The sequence below is a fragment of the Trichosurus vulpecula genome, chromosome 5 (assembly GCF_011100635.1).
Source record: "Trichosurus vulpecula isolate mTriVul1 chromosome 5, mTriVul1.pri, whole genome shotgun sequence".
NCBI lineage: Eukaryota > Metazoa > Chordata > Mammalia > Diprotodontia > Phalangeridae > Trichosurus > Trichosurus vulpecula.
In genome coordinates, this window is record NC_050577.1 from 12,936,440 (window position 1) to 12,946,658 (window position 10,219).

Consider the following 10,219-nt stretch of genomic DNA (forward strand, 5'->3'; position numbering starts at 1 on the left):
CCCAAACACATGCTGAATTAATGTGGCACCACTGTAGCTCCTCTACTTACCTAATTTTTGCTATTTTCCTAATCCAAAATGGTAATTTCTTCTTTAACCCTGTAATCCAAACAAATACAAAGTTATTATAGTGACAGTGATGGAAACTCCCCAAATCTCAGGGTTGGAAGAGACTTCAGTAGCCATTTTGTCTAAAGTGACAAGGGATCTCCCATTCTCCAAAGAATCCCAACATGATGGCCACCTACCACCTCCTAATGGAGCCCATTCCATTTTGAAACAGCTCAAACTAGTAAGAAATGTTTCCTTACATCAAACATAAAGGCATCTCTTCATTCAGTCATTTAAGATAATTTTAACCTCTGTGGTCAAGAGATCAAATCTGAACTCTGTGGGTCAGTCCTTCAAATATGTGAAAACAGTTGGCACATGTACTCTAAATCTTCTCTTCTCTGTACTACTTAACCATAGCATTTTTCTGATACTCATACTGCATCTCAAAGCCTTTCATCCTTCTGGTTGACCTCCCTTAAGCACCATCTTAATTACCATTGTCCTTTCTAAAACTAAACACAATACTACAGATGTGGTCTGAGCAGGGCATAATAAAGAAGGGCAATTGCCTCCCTAGTCCTGGATGTTATGCCTTTCAATTCAGGCCAAGCTTGCATTAACTTTTTTTTTTGACTGCCACAACAAAATGCTGAATCATATTTAGCTTTTGGTCCATGCAAAACTTCCAATCTGTTTTCTTTTTTGGAGAAAAGTGTCTAACCATTTCTACTCCATCCTATACTTGTAAATTATATGATTTTTTGTGAAATGTTTTGAACACAAATGTATTTCATTCAACTCTTTTAAATAATCATAATTCTTTTATCCACTGTGACAAGCATAGGATCTAGTTTTATGTCACCTGCAAATTTCATAAGGATACTGTCTACCTATTTGCTTTGTCATTGATAAAATGTTAACTAGCACAAAGCTAACCAAGCACAAATCCCTGTGGTATTCTTGTAGAGATTTTCCAAGTTGACATTGAACCGTGAATCAACATCTTTACCATCTAAGCTTGACTGTGAGCAGTTTTCCATATTGTTCACAAAATAACATGAAACCTATTTTAATCATTTTTAAAAAATATCAGCATATATATGTGTGTGTATATGTATGTATGTATACGTATGTGTGTATGTATGTATATATATGCATATATGTACATGTATATATTTCCCTTGATCTAGCCACCTGGTGTTCCTGTGAAGAAAGGAAAGCAGGTAACCTTGGTAAAATTTGTTGAAGCCCTGATGGTTCTTTGTAATCTCCGATTCCTTTTCTGGATGCCCACTAGCTGACTCTTTATTTTTAAAAAATTGGCCTCTTTTGTTTTTACATCATTTAGATTTTGCAATGTATCCATCACATTTATCCCTCCCAAAGAGTTGTCCCTTACTTACAAAGAATAAAAAAAGGATCGGAGAGGTGGGGAAAGTCTAGCAAGATGAAGCAACATCACTTAACCAACATATCTGTCCAAAACATCTGATGTAACGTGGAATGTTCAACACCTGCAGTTTCTCAGCTCATCAATGAAATAAGATAAGGCGCCTTCTCATGTCTTTTCCTTGGGGCCACATTTGGTCGACATTATTTTGCAGAATTCAGTTTCAATTGTTTTAATGAACTATCCCTTTAATTAAGTCTCTATACCTAACCCCAGTAGAATGCAAGCTCTTTGAGGGAGGTGAGGCTTTTACAGCTTCATTCCTGTCAATATCATCAGCATCTAACCCCATATATTAGTAAGTATTTAAGATATAATCATTGAGATGATTGGACACAATCTTGAATTTTCTCAAGGAATAAAAGTCAAGTTCTGTGGCCTACAGTTTCCAGCAATATACCCTTAAAAATCAGGACCTCTGTCCCCTTCTGCAGCATTGCTGGGCTTGGTCATTTCTCCAGGTTCTTTCAAAGATCACTTACAGTGGTTTGGCAGCTGTATTCATTGGTTCTTTCTGGGATGTCAGTTTATATTTACAAAATTTTAGATCATTTCTATGGTACTTTAAACCTTGTAAAAGTGCATTTTTCTTGACAGTCATGCGAGATTCATAATGCAAGGTATATTAGCTCAATGTTAGAGATGAGGAAAATGAAGTTCAGGGAAGTTAAGGTACTTACCTACAATCACACAGCTAGCATCAGTCTTAAAAATGGAGCTTTCCTCCTTGATATAAGACTATATTCTTTCTACTGTTTCACACCGACTTTGAAACCCTGAAAGCGTATCCTTGTCCTCTGTGTATCTTAAATCCCATCGTATCTTCTCTATAGTCACTCAAGAGCAGATTTCTTAATTGCCGATATAAACTGTAATAGTAGTAATAATAGTGAACATTTCTGTGGCATTTACTGTGTGCCAGATGCTGTGCTAGGTACTTTACAGCTATCTCGTTTGATCTTCACAACCCTGGGAGGCAAGCTATTATCCTCATGTTATCATCCTATTATCCTATGTTACTATCCTCATTTTACAGATGAGGAAACTAAGGCAAACAGAAGTTAAGTGACTTGCCTGGAGTCACACAGCTAGTAAATGTCCGAGGCCAGATTTCAATGCAGGTCTTCCTCACTCCAGGCCTGCTACTCAATCTACCACACCACCTAACTGATAGAATGCACCTGAGACCACCTAAGGCTTGTTCATCTTCTTATGACAATCAAAGCCCTTTTGTAAGAGCCAGTGTCTGGCTTTAGCCCTTTCTCCCCATCCCCTTCTCAGATTTTCTCAATCATTGTCCCTTGTGTTATCATGTCCTGGGATTCTGGAGCTAAAAATCTGTTGTCATGGACCAATGGCACCTTCCTGAATTTGAGTCATACTCAACAGCTCATCTCCAGTGAGTCTGGTGGAAGTCTGGAAGATGCAGCAGTTTGTTTCTAAAGCCCTTTATTTCATCTCTGTGTTTAGGGCAAGTGGAACTCACGTGAACTCCATCAAAGGAAAATTAATTCACAAAACATTTCAGAGAAGTTTTGAATTCCTCCACTGATAGCAATAAACACACTAAGATTGGGAGCCAAGACTGGCTCGTAGTGAACATCCACTTAGTAAAGGAAGAATCATAGAAATGGGTGACATTCACAAAGGGCTTCTAAGTTGTACAAATTGTTTTATTTCTCTTAGCTCTTTTGAACTTTCCAACATTTCTACTGGACTTTGACTATCAGTCACCTCTTATAGATGAGAAACCTTAGGGACTGAGTGCTTAAATGACCTAAGATCATACAGCCAGTAAATGTCTTAGATGGCATTTGAACCCAGATCTTCCTGGCTCCAACATCTATGTCTACCCAGTATCTCAAACTACCTCTAAACAAAGTGATATAAGCAACACATCTAGAAGAATATGAGAGTTGTGTCTCTCATTCTCTACTTCCATAGACCAGGTCAACTTACTTCCCCCAATTAAAAAAAAACAATTAAAATGACTAAATACCACTCTCATAGTGACTAGGGAGGTGGCCCCAGAATCAGGAAGACATCAGCAAGAATCCTGCCTTCAGCACAGAAAATGAAAACCTCTCTATATCCCTAGGCAAGTCTCAAAAATGGTAAATTTAGAGAAAGCAAAGGTGTGCATTCATTGAGGAAGTTCTTCTCTAGTAGTTGCCTCTGTTAAAAATAATAGGCAAGGCAAGAAACAAAAGAAAAGAAAAAAAGTGAATAGACCATTGCAAAGGACTGTGTCTAGCATAAGAGGATAAATTTGCACGTATATTCCTTGAATGTCACAGGAGGCTCTAAGAGTAAATGACTCTGGGTTCCAGATGGTTCTGAAGAGCAAACTCATCCAAGCATTTGATAGCTTTACTGTGAATATATTTGTGAATTACCTGTTTAAGGCAAATCAAATCAAGAGATATCTATTGATTGCCTACTCTAGGCAAGGCCCTTGTCTAAGTACTTGGGAACTCCCAAGCCATTACTAAATGTTCTCAAATAGATTTTACTGATAGGGAAACAATCACAGAGAGTTTTCTCAAGGTCAAATCAAGGCTATGGAATAGTCAAAAGAGAAGCACTCCATTGTCCTCAAAGTACACACCCTAAATGCATCGGTTCTATCAACCAGCTAAGTTGGGATGATGTCTCTTTCCATTGTGACCCCCTTCCTTCAGTCTAGTGCAACAACTGCAATAGACGATCTAATGGAATGGAAGATCTGTGAGAGCAGGGATGCTGTCTTATTGAAGCTCAGCATCTCCCTGATTGTCTACTCAAGGGTATGCACAAATGCATTTTCAGAGCCTCGCCACAAATGTCAAGATCCCCTTCAAAGGATCATAGATTTAAGACTAGGAAGGATCTCAGAGGCCAATCCCTCCAATTTGTAAATGAGGAAACTGAGGCCCAGGAATGGTAAGCAACTTGCTAAAGATGATGCAGGTATGAAGAATCAAAAGTTAGATTGGAAGCCAGATACTCTGACTCCAGAGTCAGTGTTCTTTTTACTGAACCTCCTCTCCTTGGTTCTCTATAGCATAGGTATCAGTTACACAGCCAGAGGATTACATAAAGCCCACAACACTTCTGAGTTCAGCTCAAATCAAATTAAAATGTAATAGGAAAATATTTAACAAGATAAACAAACATACAACAAAACACAGATAATATTACATTTTAAAACCAAGTTACTACTTGGCCTGCGGAGATCTATGTGTATGGTTTAGTGGGCCCCATTTCTATTTGAGTTTGACAGCCTTGGGTTGGAGAATAAATCTCAATTTCTCTCCCCCCCCCGCCACAGTGTGTGTGTGTGTGTGTGTGTGTGTGTGTGTGTGTGTGTGTGTGTGTATGCATACATATATATACACACACATGTATATATATATATATATACATATATATAGAGAGAGAGAGACAGAGAAACACAGATACAGTGACACAGAGAGACAGAGAGATAGAGACAGAGAGACAGAGTATCACAAGATAATTGATTCCACTGCCCCCCCATATCAGAAGGCCTGAATACCTCCATGATCTCAGCAATAAAGCCTTTTTCTCACCATGTTAAATCATAGCTTCCTCACAGAGTAACTGGTAATTCACCAGGAAAGAGCCACACAAGCTCCCTGAGGATTAAATAATGATCTTTCCCTAACATCAAAAGATTTCAAATGGCATTATTATCATAGATTTACAGCTGGATAGGACTTTAAAGGCCACTGAGTCCAATCCCATCATTTTATAGATGAGGAAACTGAGGCCAATATCAGTGAAGTAATTTGCCTCTGGCCCCACAGCGGAACCCTAGAGTCAAGAATTTGAGAAATAGAAGGAGAAACAAGCTCAGAGTCCATCTAGGCCATGCCATACACAGAAAAAACCCACTGTGACATTCTAAACAAGAAGTTATTCAGTCTCTGCTTAAAAATCTCCAAGGAAGGGAAATTCATAACCTCTACTTTCTGGCTATTAGAATTTTCAAAAAGTCAAATGGGTTGTTTCCAGAGGTCATAGCTCTCTCACCTTGGAGTGGCCCATCTGACTCTAAGACAACTAGAACGGCTCAGACATTTTTCCTGACATTGAGTCTACATTGGGCCCTTTGCAACTTCTGCCCACTGCTTCTGCCCATTTCTATAAAGCAATGATACAGTCTTTCCTGGCAGAAAGAGACTGTTTTCCAAATATTGTTAGGGAATTGGGAAAGTGTCTCATAAACTTGAGAACGTAAAAGTATATTTAAAAATCAAGTGTTTCCTCTAATGTTTGCTTACTCTGGCAGACCTTGTGTGGGACTATTTTAGAAAGGTCTGTGGAAGCCTGGATTCTGCAACATGCAAATTGCATTGATCCCTCAGGGCTCTGGTGAGTCTTCAAAATCCTGTGGTTTATTTCATTTTCCTTGTATCATCAGAAGAGGTCTAAAATTAAAGTTCTCTTGGGTCTCTGGGATGGTTGAGGTGTTGACATGCCACAAGGCAAGGGATAGAACTAGAAAATCATTTCCTATGTATCACTGCCAAGAAAGGTCAGTAAGCCGAGACAATGGAGATACACCCCAAAGCAAAATTAAGTAATGGAATTGATCAGAGAGTATAGGTAAATGCATAGAGTAAACTTTACAAGGTTAAAGCACATGTAAAAAGGGGAAAAATCAAGTAAGAGAGTGAGTTACTTTTGCTACCCAATATCTTCTTTCTTCCTGGAAAGGCAAGAAACAACAAAAGTAACAGCAGCAACAAAGATAGGGTTCTAGTAAATGGAAATGGATAAATATTCTCCCAATTTTCCCAAAACAGAGTAGTTTCTGCAGACTATAAATCAATTAGCCACACTTCTATTCCTAGTAAAATTCTGGAGCAAAATATTCAAAGGGTGGTTTATGTTCATTTAGAAGGGGCAAAAGTGATTACCATGAGCACATAGGGGCTTAGGGAGAACAAGTTGTGCTGGACTGGGCTTTTACCTTAAAAAAAATCTCTAAGTTGTATTTGATTTAAAAACCTTTTTGATGTTATTACTATACTGGCTAATCAAGGGAATACCTAGATTTCAGCACAACATTTGACAGAAACTTTCATGGTATCCTTACAAATAAGAAGGAAAGATGAAAGTTAAGTAATAGTACATTAAGACAAATGGAGATTTCAATAAATAACTGGACTCAGAAAGTAGTGATCAATGTATTGGAAGGTCCTTAGGAGAATTCCCCCAAGACTCTGCTTTTAACCATGTACTATTCAATATTTTATCAATGATTTGGATAATTCGGCTTGCTTTCTCCATGCTGCTACCTTCTTCAATAGTTATTTATTGTCTCTGTGCTATGCTGTTTGATGTAATTCTTATTGGAATATCATTATTTTCCACTTAAGTGCCTTTGGTTCATTTTTTTCATATTATTGAATCATAAATCTAGAGTTGGAAGGAACTTCAGAGATATTCTAGTCCAAATCCTCAATTTATAGGAGAAAAACCCGGGACTAGGAAGTTCACTTACCTAAGGTCACACAGGTAATATGCATCAGAGGCAAGATTTGAACTTAGGTCCTCTGATTCCAGGGCTAATACACTTTAACCACTGTACCATACTTTTATTGTAGGCAAAGAACATTTAATATTCCTGCATTTTCATGCATGTATGAGTTCTGCATGGCTTGTCACATTCATTATACTTGGAACATCACCTCAGACATAGATTAGCTTGTGATCCTACGTCAGGAAATGTCACACTTCTAGAACTCAAAGTTCTTACTTACAAGATAGAGATAGTGATAGTTGTACTGCATACTTTTCAGTTTTAGTTAGGATAACACCTCAAGTGTTACACAAATGTTGGTTAGCATCATTAGGAGGGGTAAAAGGGATCAAACCTGAGATTTCATTGGTATAGAGAATTTCCAGGTAAGGAAAATACCTCCACCAATGTGGTTTGGCACCTTCTTTCCAACAAAGGCTTAGTGAACTCTCAGGGACACAGAGAGATTAAATAATTTGTCCAGGGTCACATGGCCAGGATGTGTCAGAGGCAGGACCTGGGTTCAAGAACTGGAGGCCATTTTTCTGTCTACCGTACTAGAATGTTTATTGCTGTTGCTGATGATGTTAATTACCACATAGAAATGGCCTTCTTGGGAAATTATAGATGGTATTAATTTAAACAGCAGAAGAATCCAAAATGATCAGAAGAGAATAGAATGATTGGCCAAAGCTGATAATATGAAGTTCCAAAGGAATGAATGTAAAGTCCCCCATTTTAGTTTTTAGGATATCAACATCATAATTATAAGAGGAAGGAGCCACAGCTATACTGAAAAATAGATCGATAACCCATTAGCTGATTTGATTCAAAATGAAAGAGAAAGACAAAGTTGGCAGAATCAGTACTGATAATGGTTAATTCACAATCATCAGAAACCAGAGTACATAATTGTGTTGAGACCTGTGATGTCACTAGTGTGGCAAACTCCCAATGAGGAAACTGCCTCTAAAAATATAGATCAATGACTGTTCTCAATTAGCTTCTAGGAAATAGATTGTAAAGTAAATGGATCTTTGAAATACATCAAAAATTATAAAATATTCAGGCCAACAAAAATAACAAGGAAATCCAAAAGAACTCTATATCATAAAGAGAAGCAAACAAACCATAAATGAACTTTCAGGGGAGGGGGGAGAGAAGTAGTTCTGGGTCAGATGAATTTATGAGTAAATTCTATGAAACATTTAAAGCCTAATTAATTCCTATGCTATGCAAATTGTTTTCAAATACAGACAAAGAAGGTGTTCTACTAGGCCCATTTCTCTCCATGAGATATATAAGATTCTGATAGATATACCAGCCTGGGTAGGATTAAGAAGAGAAGGACCACTATCACTAAACAGTTTTGGATCTAGTGTCAAGAGACCTGAGTTCAAACCCTGAATTTGCTTTTTGCTACCTGTGTGACCCCAGGCAAATCACTTATTCACTTGAGCCTCTTTTGCCTCTTGTATGAAATGAGGGGGTAGAATTACATGACCTCCAAAGAGTCTTGCAGCTGGAAATCTATGACCCAGTGATTTTATTTGATGAATGGATTTACAATTTCATCAGAGCAAGGAAATACCAATTTAGAAATTCCCTCCATCTATTCAAATTGCATAGAGGAAGCCTCCGTGACGAGTCAAATTCTAGGAAATTGTCCAAGGCACATAGAGATTAAGTAACTCGCCCGGGTCACTGAGCTAGTAAATGGTATGGACAGAGACTGAACCTAGCTCTGCAAGAGTCAAAAACTAGCCTATTACCCATGATACTATGCTGCTTCCTCATCTGAATGGATGTTGCAAAACAAATGCAAAATGAATTTAGAGATAAGTCTATATCAATACATCTGAAAATATTTATTAGGACAAAGTTTGATTATACTAGTATTGTAAAATAAAAAAGCTTCTGAACTTGCAAAATACAGATAATTATTTAAATAACAAGGACAAAAACCCAACATGATTATGGTTATATACAAAAAGTCTTTTACAGAATATTGCACTAATTTATATATATTTTTAAATCATAGAAATGGGATGGTTTTTCTTCAAAAATATAATAATCATTTACTAAAACTAAAGCCAGTCTTAATTCTAACAGGGAAACACTGTAAGCTTTCCTGACACCATTTCATGGAGCAAGGATGACCCTTCTGTTCTTTCAAAAAGCCTAGAAAGGATATTTAACAGTGCTAAGAAAACAAGCAGAAATTAAAATAAGGGCAAAGAGGTAAAGAAGATAATTCACATTTGCAGATGATAGGATTTCCTTAGAAAACTCTAGAGAGTAAGCAAAGAAAACAAATGAAGACAGTTAATAGTTTCAGCGAATTTGCAAGACATAATCTAAATCCAAATAAATCATTGTTGTATAAATACAACTATGATACAACATTTAAAAGAGAAAAAAAAAAGAAGATCTAAATGACTGGAGAATAACTAATATTCATGTTTGTGGCATGCACTATTACTAACTAAATTAATCTGCATATAGTGCTATGTTTCTCATATGTTATTATATATATATATCTGTACCTCTCCATTGCCCTATATATGATATCAATTTTTACTTCTTCTGAGATTCCTGTGTTTTGTGATCCACAGTCAGACAATGATGTGAATTGAATATTGGCATGGAAAAAAGATGGCCTTTGTTCCTAGGAGAACTTTGGGAATAATTAAAGGATATTTGAAATTTCCCGAAAGCATCCATCTGTCAATTTTTTTATTTATATCACTAATTCAACACAGTGTTTGGTATTCATGAGTGCCTAATAGATGCTTTTTCATTCACTGATTCATTCATTCACAACTGTGCTTAGGGGAAAAATTAATAATCAGAAAAGTGGTAAAAGAAATTATTATAAAAGACAGATTATTTTGTTTATAAAATATTAAAATGATTACATGAATAAAAATAATATATCTAGAATAAAAAGAGACATGTATCAAACACCTATAGTAAAAAGCTAGCATTCGCAAATTATTAGATTCATTCTTCAAATAATAATCCATCAAAAGATAGAAACATTTTGCAAAAGAAATATAAAATACAAATAACTCTATGAAAACATGTTGCAAATCACTCATTCAAAGAGCAATGCAAATTAAAACAAGCCAAGAGGGTCATCTGACCCTCCCTCCCCCCATCCAGCGGCCTGGGGTTCTTTCCACAGG

The 10,219-nt window shown here is 36.8% G+C and overlaps 1 protein-coding gene across 1 annotated transcript in view; it reads right to left on the reverse strand.

The window, feature by feature from the left end:
* MACC1 (MET transcriptional regulator MACC1) overlaps window positions 1-85 on the reverse strand; it is a 68,128-nt gene extending 68,043 nt beyond the window's left edge. Inside the window, exon 1 of the mRNA XM_036761775.1 lies at window positions 51-85. The gene's annotated coding sequence lies outside the window, so the exon portion shown is untranslated. The remainder of the gene's footprint in view (window positions 1-50) is intronic.
* Window positions 86-10,219: the final 10,134 nt, after the last annotated feature.